Here is a 17,199-nt window from a genome sequence, read left to right as displayed (position 1 = left end):
CATGTCCCACCAGTGCCACAACAACTGTTTTTCTGCATATAAAAGCCAGGGCCAGCGTTAGTAGGTAGCAAGCAGGGCAATTGCCTGGGTCCGATGCTACAGGGGGCCTCGCAAAGCTAAATTGCTCAGACTTTGGCTTCCACCCTGGGTGGCGGGGCTCTGGGCTTCCGCCTTCAGCCCCATGCAGTGGGGCTTCGGCTGTCTGCCCTGGGCCCCAGCAAGTCTAATGCTGGTCCTGCTTGGCAGACCCCCCTGAAACCTGCTTGTGGCCCTGCCCTGGACTCCTGCTTGAGAACCACTGAATTAGAGTATCCTGAAGGTTACTCTAATTTATGCTGTTTGGTCAACAGCCCTGTCATAAATATAAAGGGAAGGGTAACCACCTTTCTGTATACTATATATATAGTGCTATATATATAGTGCTATACTATATACTATAGTGCTATAAAATCCCTCCTGGCCAGCTGCAAAACCCTTTCACCTGTAAAGGGTTAAGAAGCTAAGGTAGCCTCGCTGGCACCTGACCCAAAATGACCAATGAGGGGACAAAATACTTTCAAATCTGGAGGGCGGGGGGGAACAAAGGGTTCTGTCTGTCTGTGTGATGCTTTTACTGGGAACAGATCAGGAATGTAAGCCTTGCAACTCCTGTAAAGTTAGTAAGTAATCTAGCTAGAAAATGCGTTAGATTTTCTTTTGTTTAATGGCTTGTAAAATAAGCTGTGCTGGAGGGAATGTATATTCCTGTTTTTGTGTCTTTTGGTAACTTAAGGTTTTGCCTAGAGGGATTCTCTATGTTTTGAATCTGATTACCCTGTAAGGTATTTACTATCCTGATTTTACAAAGGTGATTCTTTTACCTCTTCTTTAATGAAAATTCTTCTTTTAAGAACCTGATTGATTTTTCATTGTTCTTAAGATCCAAGGGTTTGGGTCTGTGTTCACCTGTACCAATTGGAAAGGATTATTATCAAGCCTTCCCCAGGAAAGGGGGTGTAGGGCTTGGGGGGATATTTTGCGGGAAGACGTCTCCAAGTGGTCTCTTTCCCTGTTCTTTGTTTAAAACGCTCGGTGGTGGCAGCATACTGTTCAAGGACAAGGCAAAGTTTGTATCTTGGGAAAGTTTTTAACCTAAGCTGGTAAGAATAAGCTTAGGGGGTCTTTCATGCAGGTCCCCACATCTGTACCTTAGAATTCAGAGTGGGGAAGGAACCTTGACAAGCCCCCACTATGTCAGTGATCACAAGGATGTTAACACCTCTGCCATGTTCCCTTTGTCTCAGCCACACTTTCGACATATGAGCTGCTACACTGTTGGGGGAATCCTCCTGTCGCCTGCTAAGATGCCTTTAGGGCCGTAGTTTGTGATGCAAGCATAACAGAAAGTAGCCCAACTCACCACAGAATCGGACCATTTCTGTTGGTCCATGGAAACTTGGAGGTTTAGCAGGCAAAGAGCTGGCTCCCTATTCCTGGGGTCAGTGCCCCTCCACAGTAGCTGCAGAATGATGACAGTTTCACTTTTGATGGCTGCTTCAGATCATATCTTTCCCAGGAACACTCAAGCTCATGTAAATGACAGCAGGTATCCTCTGACATTTAAATGCAAAGGCGGGTGCTTTCCTCATGTAAACTGGGAAATATTTTCAAAGGAGCTATGTGGTCCAATGATGTTTCTTTATCTGTCTTCTGTCAGCTAAGGAGATGATGCCGGGGGCCACTGGTCTGGAGAAACCTCATTTTCTGTCCTTCCCACTACTCACCAAAAAGATGACAGGGGAAGGGATGGAGGATAATGGTGGCTGTCCAGAATACAGAGAACAGGGGTGGGCCTGTGGGATTTGTAGGAAAGGTAAAATGAATGGGCCCAGAATACAGAATTCTGGTGTAAAGTTTTGTGGGGTGTATGATGGTATGTTAGCCTTTCTTCAGTCTGCTGATCTTCCTGCTGTCTCAGAAGGCTGTGGATATTTTCTGCAGCAAATAGCCCTAATTTGAGTGAGCCAGTAGTTTTGAATGTCTAGGGCACTGAATGATAGTCAGGAAACCTGGGTGCTATTCCCAGTTCTGCAGTGACTTCCTATGTGACCCTGGACAAGTCACTTCACCTCTCTGTGCATCTGTTTATCCTTTGTAAAATGGAAATAGTGATGTTTACTTTTCTATGTAAAACACACTGAGATCTCTGGATGAAGAGTGCTATGTATGACTATCTTTGCTGCTTGTGATATTTATAAACAAAGTTACCCAGATAATCTGTTATTGCTACTTTACATCCAAAGTGACTATTTTTTTAATTTAAAAAAAAATTGTTTGCGGTGTTGTAGTACCTGTGTTGGTCCCAGGATGTGAGAGAGAAAGAGAGAGAGAGAGAGAGGGTGGATGAGGTCATATTTTTTTATTGGATCAAATTCTGCAGGTGAAAGAGACAAAAACACGCTATGTCCCATGGGTGAACAGTTTTCACAAAACGATCATATCTGACCTCTCAGTCCTCATCTGCAAAGAAAACCTGCACAACACCTTCAAAAGATGAGCTTGGAAACTTAAATTCATAAATTCACCAGGTCCCCTCACCACAGGTGACACCTCGTCCTGGCCACTCTGGGAATTACCTCTTTCCCAGTCCAGAGTCCCCTTCTGCTACTCGCTGCACACCTTGCTGCACTCTCTCGTGCTTTCTGCGACTCAAGATGCTCCTTCTTCGTGACTTGGCCCTCCAGCCAGGTCCCTATGCATGCTTCCCCCTTCCGAGGTATCAAAGTCAGTTCCTTACTAGCAGTCTTAGTCAGCCTTCTCATTCACTGCCCCGATGGTGCTACTTCCACAGTGGCTGGCAGGGGAACCTGGGGCCACCCTCTAGTCTGGATTCCAGCTCAGGACCCTCTAGTCAGCAGCCCAGGTTTGCACCATCCTGAACCTTGCTGCCTTTTTGCCTGAGCCTTTCGTACTCTTTCTGGCTCTGATGCCCCCTCCCCTCCCCCAGGTTTGCCAGCCCAATCTCTTTCCTCTCAGATAGTAACTGCAAGCTAATTTCTATAGCCCCAAACACACACCCCTTCTCCCAGGGAGTGACTACAGACTACTTCCCTGCAGCCTCTCTCTGCTATCAGCTCTCTGGCTTTGTAGAGCCCCATTCCTGTTCCTACACAGATGATCTTCCCTTAATTAGGGCTTTCCCCTTGGCCTTAGTTCCCCCCAGTTTGCAGAGTAATTAATTGGCCCCTCTGGTCTACATTAACCCTTTCAGGGCAAGTGTGGAGAACACACCTTATCACACTCTGCTAGACACTAAAAATCATGGACTCAGTGAAGACACTGGATTTATGGCTGATTACAAGGATCTGTAACCCACTAACCTTCCTTTGTCATATGACTGCAGAGGTGTTAACTGCCCATTTCACCTTGCAACATGTTAACTGTTTATACTTAACAGTAGGTTCCACCTTGTATTTACCTAAGACATTTTGAGTACCTCTCCTAGATCTGAAGAACAGCTCTGTGTAAGCTCAAAAACTTGTCTCTTTCACCAACAGAAGTTGGTCCAATAAAAGATATTACCTCACCCACCTTGTGTCTCTTTTTTTTTTATTAAGACTTTTACTACCCACTTTTAGTACATATAATACACTCTAAATGTATACTTTCACAATAGACTGAAACTGCTCCTCTAGAAGCATTTAAGTCTTTTGGATAAATAATAGCCTTTTACAAAATATTCTAAATACACTGTGGAAAAACTCTACAGGGAGCCCTCTTGGTCTGTTGAGTCCATAACTTTTTTTTTTTTTAAAGAACTGCCTAAGTTTTCCTTCTCCCTCAAGATCTCAGGATGCCATAGCCAGTCCAAAGCAACCATCAAAGGCTTTGGGTCAGATAGTGTTCTTTTTATTATCTTTCAGGGACATTTTTGTAATATCAGGGAAGTATACATTATGATGAGTGTCTGGCTGATTCTATCAGATTAATTAATGTTGGTACTTCATTCTTAGGCCACAATCCTTCAAACACTTACACACATGCTGAAATTTATACACGTAAGTAATCATGTTGAGTTAATGGGCAAGTGCTCAAGTGACTGCCAGATTGGGCCCTAAACTCAGACTTTTGTGCTGTGTTTAAATTTAACAGTGAATTCAGCCTTGAGTTTCCTTGCTATTGTCAGTTCGTTTCACAACTGTAGTGTAAATGAAATGTTTTTTATATTTAATATCTTAAACTTTATTTGTATCTACTGTAAACTAGCTAGGCAATTTGATTTTGATTTTTCTCTGAATCCAAAATGCTAAGTCAATTGTAGCACAACAGTGAGAAATCCTTTTACTTAAGTATGCTTGTGTGTATCTTCACAGTAAAAATACCAATATTTCAGGCTACAAGGCTTTCCTCATGGTGTCAGGTTTAAAGGCAGACACTGATATTTTATTAAGAGAAACAAAGTATACATGTAAGTGCAAGGTAAATGGATATACAATGGTTGATACTCAGTTTTTCTTAAAACGTAACTTGCCAATTGTGAGCTCTCAAACTCCTAGAGGAGGAATTTGAAACTTGTAATATCAAAGAGCACAAATGACTGGAATCCTTGGGGTGGGATTTTCAAAGCCACAGAAATAATTTGGGTATTCAGTAAGTGACTGAAAATCTCAGCCTTATAGTTTAGTGCTTTTAATCCAGAATCCTGGACAGCAGCCTACAGACCAAATATCAAGCAGTGTGCTACTCTCTTCTCTGTGGGATGAGTGGTCTTTCTCTCTAGATGTAAGAGCCCCAAAGAGATACTGGCAACCTTGAAATGGATCATTCCACCTCCACTCATCACTACCCAGATCCCACCGCCACCCACCCTCTGTGCACTTGTTTGTGGGAGGACCCTGCAGAACTGATCTTGGTACTCCACAGAAGGTGTGCACGTCCCATTGAGCTGTGGAGCTTTGTCAGTCCATTCTAAGCAGAGATTCTGCAGAGGTGAAGCTCCAGATCCAGAATAGATATTTCTAGATGACTAACTGCAAATATTTAGTGCTTTATAGCCATTCTTACAACAGAGCACTTTTGATAATTGAAAGTTAAGTGCTTTTTCTGAAAAATGGAAATCTTCATTCCAGTATTCTGATCTACTTAGTGAAGTCACAGCAAGAACTTTGTTCTAAAAATACATTTCTGAAAGTTCCATTTTCCATTATTCTGCAATGGAAAAATTCCAAGGAGTATTATTTGCTTTGTATTAAACAAAACAAACTGCTACACAGCTCTGATGGGCTGCATCAAGAAGACATTATAGGTAGGCCACTAGGGCCCACTTGCCTCAGAAAGTTCAGTGTGTGCTGACTACACAGCAAGCTAAACCATCTAAGTAGAAAAGTTGAATCATTCTGACATATTACAATTAATGAAATAAATAAATCTGTATGCAGAAATTACCAGGCTGCTCAACTAAAGCAGAGTTGATGTAAATAAAGCTCCCTATTCTTCCACTTTCTTCAGCTTGCTGTCCTTGGCCCCAATTCAGCAAAACACTTAAGCATGTGCTAAGTACCATTGAAGTCAGGTGCTTCCTGAATAAGGATTGACTTAAGTACATGCTTAAGTGTTTATCTGAATCCGAGTCCTGGGTCCAGTCCTGTTTCCCTCACACTGGACTCATAGGAGAGAGGACATGCTTTCTGCATTTGGGAGTTTGCTGTGAAGAAGTAAAAACCTCTGTCCCTCCCCACAAAAACTGGTTCTTCTGAGGGGGCTTTCTTGATTAATAGTGCAATGAGAGGTGACTCCACTGCCTGAGATCCTATTTTTTGAACCAAAAGATATACACCATGTTTAGACATCTACTCAACACCTAATGCCTGAAATGGATATTTAGATTGCTAACTACAGATGAACGTGTCCAACTTTCGACACCCAAGTTATTGGGCCCTGTACTATGTTTCTCCAGTCTCTGCTCCTGATATGTTTTGCTCCATCTGTCTCCTCCTCTCTCAGTTATGCACTCCTGTTAGGTGTTCCTATTTTCCCCTGAATAGAGAAGAATGTAGTCATGGAAAATTGTTCTTATAAAAATAATGAAACTCCCTTCTACGGCCTTACATGAAATCATGAACTTGATTCTCAGCAGCACTGGTTTTATGCAGTATAACTCTGTTGAAATCAATAGAGTTAGATTAGCATAAAATTGATGTAACAGAAAGACTTGCCTCATTTATAAAGTCACAGGTAAATTTAAGTCAGATTTTATTGGGAAAGTAATGAGAATGTTCAATGCTATAAAAAGAGAAGTTAGTTATGTAAGAACAGAAGAATGGCCATACTAGGTCAGACCTGTGGTCCATTTAGCCTAGTATACTGTCTTCTGACAGTGGCCAGTGCCAGAGGCATCAGAGGGAACAAACAGAACAGCATAATTATCAAATGATCCATCCCCTGTTGTCCATTCCCAGTTTCTGGCACTTAGAGGTATAGGGATACCCAGAGCCTGGCGTTGCATCCTGACCATCTTGGCTAGTAACCATTGATGGACCTATCCTCCAGGAACTTACCTAATTCTTTTTTGAACTCAGTTATACTGTTGACCTTCACAACATCCCCTGGCAACAAGTTCCACGGGTTGACTGTGTGTTGTGTGAAGAAATACTTCCTTATGTTTGTTTTAAACCTGCTACCTATTAATATCATATGTTATGTGAAAGGGTAAATAACAGTTCCCTGTTCACTTTCTCCACACCATTCATGATTTTATAGACCTGTATCATATCCCCCATTAGTTGTCTCTTTTCTAAGGTGAACAATCACAGTCTTTTTAAATTCTCCTCATATGGAAGCTGTTCCATACCCCTAATCATTTTTGTTACCCTTCTCTGTACGTTTTTCATTTCTAATATATATTTTTGAGATAAGGTAACCAGAAATGCATGGCAGTATTTGAGGTGGGGATGTGCCACGGATTTATATAGTGGCATTATGATATTTTCTGTCTTGTTATCCATCCCTTTCCTAATGGTTCCTAATATTGTTAGCTGTTTTAACCGCTGAGGCACATTAAGCAGATGTTTTCAGAGAATTGTCCACAATTACTCCAATATCTCTCTTTACAGCTAATTTAGAACCCATCATTTTGTATATATACTTAGGATTATGTTTTCCACTGTGCATTACTTTGCACTTATCAACATTGAATTTCATGTGTCATTTTGTTGCCCAGTCATCCAGGTTTTGTGAGATTCCTTGGTATGTAACAGACAAAGTTAGTAGCCAATCCTGTCTGCTCTCAGCCTTTATAATGACACTTAAAATTGTAGTGACCATGAGTAGAGATGTACAAATTATTTTGCAAAGGTGTAAAAAGTACATTATAATTTTAAATATTCACTTAATTCTAAAAGTACCTTACTATCTTATATTTGCACTGAACAGTCCATGAACTTATCTATTTGTTCTGTAGTAATAACATTATAACTGTTATGTTGTTGTTCACATTTATAAGACATCCATACCAACAGTGTTGGGGCACCGTACTAGGACTAGAAAATAACCAACTCTCTCCAGAGGAGACCCAAAGTCTCTCCACTTCCTCCTGAGCTGCTTGCTTTGGAGGAATCAGAGCTTGGTAGTACAGTTTCTAGACCAATCATCTGACCCATCCTGTTACTTTAGAAGAAAATTAATTGATGGATTGGGTTGCACAGTGGAAGCTAGTTACTGCTTACCTGAGCATCAGTTTGGTACATAGTGGTTGCTGTTGTTACGGAGGTATGTTGCAGGGCATTGTGATCAACATGGCAAATGCACAAGAGGTCATTACTGGGCTTCCCAAACTATGCAGGATGTGTAGAGGGAACCCAAATATCTGTTCTGTCCTTCCACATCAAGCCCAGAGGTATATCTGACAAAAAGGGTTATCATGGTGATGCCAGCTTAATGGATCATAGAGTCTTTCCAGCAGAGGTAGACATACTTGCACTAGCTCTGATTGAGCTAGTGCAGGGGTAGGCAACCTATGGCACGCGTGCCAAAGGCGGCACGCAAGCTGATTTTTCAATGCCTCTCACACTGCCCAGGTCCTGGCCACCGGTCCAGGGGGCTCTGCATTTTAATTTAATTTTAAATGAAGCTTCTTAAACATTTTTAAAACCTTATTTACTTTACATGCAACAATAGTTTAGTTATATATTAAAGACTTATAGAAAGAGACCTTCTAAAAATGTTAAAATATATTACTGGCATGCAAAACCTTAAATTAGAGTGAATAAATGAAGACTAGGCACCCCACTTCTGAAAGGTTGCCGACCCCTGAGCTAGTGCACTAAATATAGTAGACGCTACAGTGGCGAGGGCGGCAGTACAGCTAGCCACCGCAAGTACGATCCCATTCAAGACCCTAGGTACTTAGCCCATCCTGCTGCAGCTACACTTCTATTTTTAGCATACTAGCTTGAACAGAGGTATATCTATCCAACCTGGAAACTACACCTCCAGCTCCAGTGTAGTCATATCCAGGGTAGCTGATCTCTATATGTGTACACAGGCAGGCCAGACACAGTGTATGATGCAAACATTTTTTATAAACTCCAGGCTTTTCAGGAGCGGACACGTCTGTGCTGCTGCTATCCAACAACATTTATATTAATGGAATCTTCATCCCCACATGTATTCTCGGTGAGCCTGTATATCCACTGCTGCCCTGAATTAAGAAGCTATATCTCAACTCACTGTTGTCAACTCTCGTGATTTTATCATGAGTCTCACAATATTTGGTGTTTTTCTTTAAGACCCAGCTCCTGGAGTTATGAGAAGCTCAGCTTTTTTTTTTTTTTATGCAAGTTTCTAGCCCTCATGGTTGCAGAGAAAAGCTTGAAAACATGACCTGAGTGCACCCTAAAGGCCCTCAAACAGAAGGTAAATAAAAAGAATCCAAAGTGTTTTCTTTATTATTATTATTAATCTCATGTTTTTCAGCCAACCTCATGATTTTTTAACACTTGGGTTTGGCAGTGCTACCAACTACCCAAACTAGGACAATTCAACTACAAACTTGGTGGGTGTATTATGGTGATGTATTATGGATTTGGCAGGTTAAGTGCAAAGGGGCAGGTGACAATGGCAAAGAATCACGGAAAGTTGCTTTCTTCAAACACTGAACAAGAATCTTCATTAGAATAAGAAAAACAGCATAATCCCAAAAGATTCTCTCTTCTTTGCTATGTAGCTTCTTCCTAGACTCTTCCTCCAGGCTATCCTGCCTGGCTTCCTGCTACACAGAAAGAAACAGTGCACATATCCTCACATAGAGGGACTGCTGACATGCAGTTACAGTACAGGGTCTCTGAATGTCTGCCTGTTGCGTTCTGTACAATGTTTGTGGGAGCCTGACCAAGTGTTCAATAAACTATGGAGGTTTTAGGCCTTGCCACAAATTAGGCACAGCTGGACAGACAAACATCATCACCTGAACCTGTGACTTTAGTCAGTGCTGCTAGTATTAGCTCGGTGAACCAAATGAGAGTTGCTGTGGGCACATATTTTGCCAGTGCAGGGGAATGAGGTTGGATGATGCTGAAATAAGAAGGATTAAATGTTGGCAACTGCTGCTATTAAATATAACCATGTTTCCTTTGGTGGTGGCTTTTTTGTTGTTTGCTTTTTTATCTTTTGTTGCAGATATGCTTTTATACATTAACTGTATGGCACAGTGAAATGATACTGTATTGAGAATAACCTAAAGTATGCCTGTTGGACTCAACACAAATCCTGTAAATCAAATTGATTAAGCATTCTAATATGCAGGCCAGACACAACCGGTGGCCAGTGCAACCTAACAAAACATTACCAAAAAAATGCACAGACTTTAAGGACAAGAAATGCATGTTCTGGGAATTCCCGTTCTCTTTTTCCCTGCTCTTTAGTAAGGTGGATTGCTGTGGAAATGCATTGCTGGGAGCCAACAGGACACTAATAATTATGTGTCATTGTTCTTTGAAGGTGAGATGGTATATGCTGAACCACTGCAGTAGCTTCTTTGAGATAATGGTGCTTGTGGCACTTTGCCCTTGCATTTGTTCTTTCAGGACTTGCCTCTGCAGACTCCTAGCTTGGTGGTGACGGATTTATTCCCTCATTAATTCTCTGTCCTCTTGCCTAAATCAAAAATACTTTCTCCTTTCTGCATGTAAACATTCTAGCAGAATCCCCTTGCCACACCCCTCTGCAGGTCAAGAAAGAGAATTTCTCTTGGTTTCCCATTTCCTTCCCCAGAGATAGCACTTGTGATACCAGATGCCCAGCACCTCTCCTGCCCTGTGATGGATTTGGTGCAGTAGTTGTCGGTCAGCTAGTGGGCTAACTAATCAGCCTGTGCACTAAAGTACACTCTCCAGCTACAGGATTCCAATCCTCCTTTCTTCAGAGGTTCTCTTTTATTTCTTCAAAATAACACAAGTTCTGTATATCAAACTATCCTTCCCTCCTCTTGACTCAGGTTCCTCCAGAAGATTCTGTTTACTCCCTCTGCAGGATCACACTCCACAGGCCATCTGTCTGGGAGTTAAGGCGAGTCTCCCTGCTTCTGCAGGCTATCTGCCTGAGCATCATACATAAACCAGGTTCTTTCCCCTGCCCCAGGGTCTCCTGCAAGAGCCTCTCCACTCTGTGTAGCTCTCTGGTTCAACTGAACTACTTGTAGGTTTTTTGTGAGGTCCAGGTGATCTTCAAGCTTTCACCTCATCCGTAGCCTCACAGCATCAGCTGGGAGGCAGCTGATTTATCACAGGAGGCTGGACCTAACTCTCTTTAAGGAGCCAGCCAGCCTACGACATGATCACTGAAATGAGAAAGTTAGCACATTAAGTAGTGGCACATCCAATCCTCAAAATACCAAGAAATATGATACAGTGTTGGTTTCAAATTCCAATTTCTTCTTATAAAGCACTTTGTTTGGGCGATTCTAAATTGTAAAGACACAAGACAACACTATCCCAAAAAGAAAGTGGGGAACAAAGTTTGGGGTGGGGGACAAATGGTGGAGTGTCATTCAAGGAGACTAACAAAAATTACTTATTGCAGACAAACAGGAGCCTTGACAGACCCTGAGGGCCCAGTAAGGGAAAGGAACGCCCCGTTCAAGAAAGTTTTAGACAAAACTGATGTTTGCTAATTCTTAGTCATGGATGATAGCTGAGAACACACTCTGAAGCTAGAGAGGCATAGTGAACATCTATGGGGATACCAGAAATTACCATTTTCACCAAATTTGATTGCCAAGTTAGAGCACTTAGAGATTATTCCAGAGGTCAGGGGGAAATTATGGCTCATATAAACTCTCTCTGCTAAATTGAACATTCTGGTTGGCAGCCAGGGAGTTGGACACAGCACTATACCTCCCGTTTTACCTGTGTTTGATAGAGATTAGTTTGCTAGCAAATAATGAGTCTGCCTGTACTTCATATAGAGCTAGTAGAATTATTTTTCATGAACTATGGAGAAACTTTTTGCAAATACCTTTCCCTGAAATTTCAAGTTCTCAAAAAATTTCAGTTATTCAGTAAGCTTGTAAAAAATAGAAAAAAGAAAAAGGTTTTGATGGAATTTCAGAAATTCTCAATCCACTTTAGTTGCATGCCAATTTAGTTTCATTAAATAAAAAAGGCAAAATGAAACGTGACTGCCCCTGGATAAAAGAAGATTGCTAAATAGTTCCCCTAGCCCAGCATGTGTATCAGCAAATACAATGTTGTGTACATGCTGCCCAATGTGTAGCTTATTGCAATAAAATTCTCTTGGTTTGACGTTGTCCATATTTCAGGGCACAGTGGCTAGATGCAAAGTATGGAAAACAAATAAAATAAAAAGTCAAACAGAAAAGGTACTCTTGGGAATAATGTTGTGTTGGGAGGGAGATGGAGGTGACAACAAGCCTTCTCTATCTTCTATGGAATCTCAGTTTCAGAAATTGTATATTTTCTCTCAAATGCAGCTTTAAAAATAAATCAAGCATTATTACTAACGGCTTTTCTAACTTAAGTCCTCAGATGGTCACAAAACGAGACCAAACTAGCTAGAGACATAAAGGGTAGCAAGAAAACATTCTACAAATACATTAGAAACAAGAGGAAGACCATGGACACGATAGGCCCGTTACTCAATGAGATGGGGAAAATAATAACAGAAAATGTGGAAATGTCAGAGGTGCCTAATGACTTTTGTTTCGGTTTTCACCAAGAAGGTTGGTGGTGATTGGACGTCTAACATAGTGAATGCCAGTGAAAATGAGGTAGGATCAGAAGAGGCTAAAATAGGGAAAGAACAAGTTAAAAATTACTTGGACAAATTAGATGTCTTCAAGTCACCAGGGCCTGATGAAATGCATCCTAGAATACTCAAGGAGCTGACTGAGGAGATATCTGAGCCATCAGCGATTAGACTGGAGAGATTCCAGAAGACTGGAAAAGGGCAGATATAGTGCCCATCTATAAAAAGGGAAATAAGAACGTAAGGAAATATGGACAACCCAGGGAATTACAGACCAGTCCTCTTAACTTCTGTACCTGGAAAGATAATGGAACAAATAAGTAAGCAATCAATTTGCAAACATCTAGACGATAAGGGGATAAGTAACAGTCAGCATGGATTTGTTAAAAACAAATCGTGTCAAACCAACCTGATAGCTTTCTTTGACAGGGTAACAAGCCTTGTGGATGCGGGGAAATGGTAGACGTGGCTTTAGTAAAGCTTCTGATACTGTCTTCCCTGACCTTCTCATAAACAAACTAGGGAAATGCAGCCTAGATGGAGCTACTATAAGGTGAGTGAAAAAAATGTTTGGAAAATCGTTCCCAGAGAGTAGTTATCAGTGATTCACAGTCATGCTGGAAGGGTATAATGAGTGGGGTCCCACATGGATCAGTTCTGGGTCTGGTTCTGTTCAATATCTTCATTGATGATTAAGGGCTTGTCTACACTGGCACTTTACAGCACTGCAACTTTCTCGCTCAGGGGTGTGAAAAAACACCCCCTGAGCGCTGCAAGTTTCAGAGCTGTAAAGTGCCAGTGTAGACAGTTCACCAGCACTGGGAGCCACACTCCCACTGGTGGCAGCTACCCCTCGTGGAGGTGGGTTTTTTTAGAGTGCTGGGAGAGCTCTCTCCCAGTGCTCTGCCGCGACTACACAAGCCATGTTAAAGCGCTGCTAAGCACTTTAACGTTTCCAGTGAAGACGTGCCATTAGATAACAGCATAGAGAGTACATTTATAAAGTTTGCGGATGATACCAAACTGGGAGGGGTAGCAAGTGCTTTGGAGGATAGAATTAAAATTCAAAATGATCTGGACAAACTGGAGAAATGGTCTGAAGCAAATAGGATGAAATTCGATATGGACAAATGCGAAGTACTCCGCTTAGGAAGAAACAATCAGTTGCCCACATACAAAATGGGAAGTGACTGCCTAGGAAGGAGTACTGCGGAAAGGGAGGTGGGGGTCATCGTGGACCACAAGCTAAATATGAGTCATAAAACTGTTGCAAAAAAAGCAAATATCCTTCTGGGATGTATTAGCAGGAGTGTTGTAAGCAAGACACGAGAAGTAAATCTTCCGCTCTACTCCGCGCTGATTAGGCCTCAACTGCAGTATTGTGTCCAGTGCTGGGCACTACATTTCAAGAAGGATGTGGACAAGTTGGAGAGAATGTAGAGAAGAGTGACAAAAATGATTAAAGGTCTAGAAAACATGACCTATGAGGGAAGATTGAAAAAAAAATGGGTTTGTTTAGTCTGGAAAAGAGAAGACTGAGAGGGGACACAATAACAGTTTTCAAGTATTGAAAAGGTGGTTACAAGGAGGAGGAAGAAAAAATGTTTTTCTTAATCTCTGAGGATAGGACAAGAAGCAATGCGCTTAAATTGCCGCAAGGGCGGTTTAGGTTGGACATTAGGAAAAACTTCCAAACTGTCAGGGTGGTTAAGCACTGGAATAAATTGCCTAGGGAGTTTGTGGAATCTCCATCATTGGAGATTTTAAGAGCAGGTTAGACAAATATCTGTCAAGAATGGTTTAGATAATACTTAGTCTTGCTACAAGTGCGGGGGACTGGACTAGATGACCTCTCGAGGTCCCTTCCAGTTCTATGATTCTATGGTGGACTCAGAGCTGCGCTGGCCCTAAATCATATTAGGCTTTCTGCAAACGTCAAAACATGAGCCTTCACACCTGGAACAAGAGACTCCACGGAAGGAGGGAATGGGCCCAAAGTCACAGGATCCAGAGCTTGCCACTTGGTTCTGAAGACTGAAAAAAAGTGTTACTTTTGTATTCTATTTTATTGTATCATAGACTGAGCATGGTTTTTGAAATGCTACAAGCTTAGGAAAGCTTGTTTACCGGGGGGGGAAGGTTTATACAGTTATTGTTCTTTTTAATTTCCATAGTGAAGAGTTCCTAGATGTTTGAGTTGGAAGGGACCTCTTGTGGTTGAGATGTGTGAACAATATGTTGTCTGATGAATTGTTTAGGATTTTTGCTAGGTTTTGTCTGTTAATGTATTTTGAGGGGGTTAACTTGTCATTTTAAGAAAAAAGCAACACTCTGGAGAGGAAACAATGAGGGAAGTAGGTATGAGAGTCAGCAACTGGTTCTAAGTGAGAAAGAGCTATGAATTCTCAAAATGACTAGATAATTTTTAGCTTTCTAAATGTGCGTTTTGAGTGGAAAGCTGTAATGTGGAAACTGAATGCTGCTTTAGTTTTTAAATTGGTGTAAACTGGGTAGATTTGAAGAAGCTAAACATTTTCCTTTAAGGATCATAGTTAACGGGCTTTCTCACTGAGTACTTTTAAAAGATTTTGTTGTGATAAACTTGTGTGCTGGTTACTCTGGTGACAGCAGAGATTGTGCTTTGGCTCACCCTTGCGCTCCTGGAATAGAACACTGCAACTTCTATATTTTTGTCTTGTTAAATTTACACTGATTATTTGGATGCCATTATTTGGCTCACCCACAGTAAAATATGATTAAAACCCCTTTCCCAGGAAACATCATCACTGCCACCCACCAATTTAAAAAATAGGAAACCTGATTGGATCCACTAAGTGCCAGATGGCTTTAAAGAAAATGGGGTGTATATACATGGGGTAGGCCCTTCCTCCACTGGATGCTCCGTTGCCTGTTGACCAGCTAGAGAGATGTGAGCTGACTGGCTCTTGCTTCCTACAATAATTTATTTAAACCCTGGCCTGGGATTTATCAGGCCTCTGATCCAATTTGTAGTTGAACTCAACCTGTCTCCCTATATTTATATAATTTAGGAATTGGGTTTTTTTAAGTTGCTGAGGGTCTGACTGATCACCTGTTTAAGGGGTCAGGAAGGAATGTTTCCAACTGGGGCCAAATTAGCTGAGACTAGTGGGTTTTTACACCTTCCTTATAGATGATGGAGAGACAGTTGGATTAAACAGGTATAAAATGTAGGAATTTAATGTGAGGAATTCTAAGAGTGTTAGTTCATCCCAATTTGCAGCAGGTGTGTCCAGATTAGAGATACAGGATTTCACTGGTGGACCCCAGGTCTATGGAATGAGGAATACTTGAAGTCATTGCAGACCGGGGTACCTCTTTGGTACCTTCTGTCCCCTTCATACTGGAGAAGTGTAGGGGATTCAGCAGAGCAAGATGAATCCTTGGGGCAGGCAGTGGAGAGTCTACCCTGAGTTATGAGCTTTATGATAGATGCCCTGTAAACCCAGCAATGGACCCTCCTGAAATGCCTGATATGAGATAGGGCAGATAGTGCCCCTCTCCTATGTTAAATTTTCATATAAATTGTGGCCTGCCATTTAAAATTGATCCCTGTTTCTGTCCTCTTGAGGCATGAAAAACTCCCTCTCTGGGGCTCTGACCTCACCTGAACTCAAAGCTGTTTTTTGAAAACAACTTGTTCACAACAGTATTATTATAAATGTCTTAATTTAAACCCTCAGAACTCATTTTGTATTGAAAATGAATGTTTGTACATCCAAATTTCTTAAAAACTACATACCACTTACAGTTAATTCAGATGGCCTGCATCACATCAACCATTTTTCGTCATTAAGGCACGTCTGAAAGAGACTCATTATTAGGTAAAAACACTTTTGTTCTTTCTCTGTAAGTAGATTTAATCAAAACTATGCTTTGTAACTTTAGCTACAGCAAAACATTTCCGAGTCAGAAAAAGAAATAACCCATGTACCAGTGCGCTGCCATTCCTGCCATAGTCACTGAAAGCATACTCCTCCCTAAATAGAAGAGTCCAAATAGAGCTATGAGGGGTAGAAATAGATTCACTTTTATTCCAGAGGGCAATTGGATGCTCCTTAGCAGGACGGTAGAAGAATTATTTTTAAGTGTTTCCTTTTGATTTAAACAGGTGGCTTGATCATGCTATGTGGAGTTCATGTGCAGTTGACTGATTCATGGCTACCAATTTAAAAATATTAAATTTCCTACAAGTATTATGGACAAAGTGTGAAGCTCATCTCTGATGTCTGAATTAAGTTGCATTTTTTAGAAGGAGCAATACCCATCAACCTCCACTTCCTCCAAATTATACTTTCAACACATTAGTTTTAATTCATGAGAGGAGTCCCAGGGTGGGGTATTTTTATTTGCTGTATGTACAATAGTGGATTTCCAAAGTTTACATTCTTCTTTTAAAAACAACTTGCTGTACTAATATAGCACTGCATAGAGTGAAGTCAGTGGCAAAACGCCCATTACTTTCAATGGTGGACGATTGGGTCCCTATTATCTGAATACTCTTAAAGAAGCATTTTCATTGTCCTCATAGTTTTGCACTTCTACAGCACCTTCCATCACAGGAACTCAAAACGCTTTACAAATATTAGTGAATTGAGCCTCATCTCACCCCTTAGGTAAGTACTGTCTGTTTCCTTTTTTGCAGTTCTGAAAACTGAGGGTATGTCTACACTACGGAATTAGGTTGAATTTATAGAAGTCGGTTTTATATATTCGAGTGTGTGTGTCCCCACAGAAAATGCTCTAAGTGCATTAAGTGCATTAACTCGGCGGAGTGCTTCCACAGTACCAAGGCTAGAGTCGACTTCCAGAGCGTTGCACTGTGGGTAGCTATTCCACAGTTCCCACAGTCTCCACTGCCCATTGGAATTCTGGGTTGAGATCCCAGTGCCTGATGGGGCTAAAACATTGTCGTGGGTG

At 41.4% G+C, this 17,199-nt stretch overlaps 1 protein-coding gene across 4 annotated transcripts in view; it reads left to right on the top strand.

The window, feature by feature from the left end:
- Positions 1–17,199, top strand: part of MAP3K7CL (MAP3K7 C-terminal like) — an 83,470-nt gene that overhangs the window by 47,254 nt on the left and 19,017 nt on the right. Inside the window, exon 2 of one of the 4 annotated variants that reach the window (XM_073362878.1) lies at positions 8,766–8,892. The exons of the other annotated variants lie outside the window; for them this stretch is intronic. The gene's annotated coding sequence lies outside the window, so the exon portion shown is untranslated. The remainder of the gene's footprint in view (positions 1–8,765; positions 8,893–17,199) is intronic. 4 annotated transcript variants of the gene reach the window in all.

This window comes from Lepidochelys kempii, chromosome 1 (assembly GCF_965140265.1).
Source record: "Lepidochelys kempii isolate rLepKem1 chromosome 1, rLepKem1.hap2, whole genome shotgun sequence".
NCBI lineage: Eukaryota > Metazoa > Chordata > Testudines > Cheloniidae > Lepidochelys > Lepidochelys kempii.
This window is presented reverse-complemented; position numbering and strand designations above follow the sequence as displayed.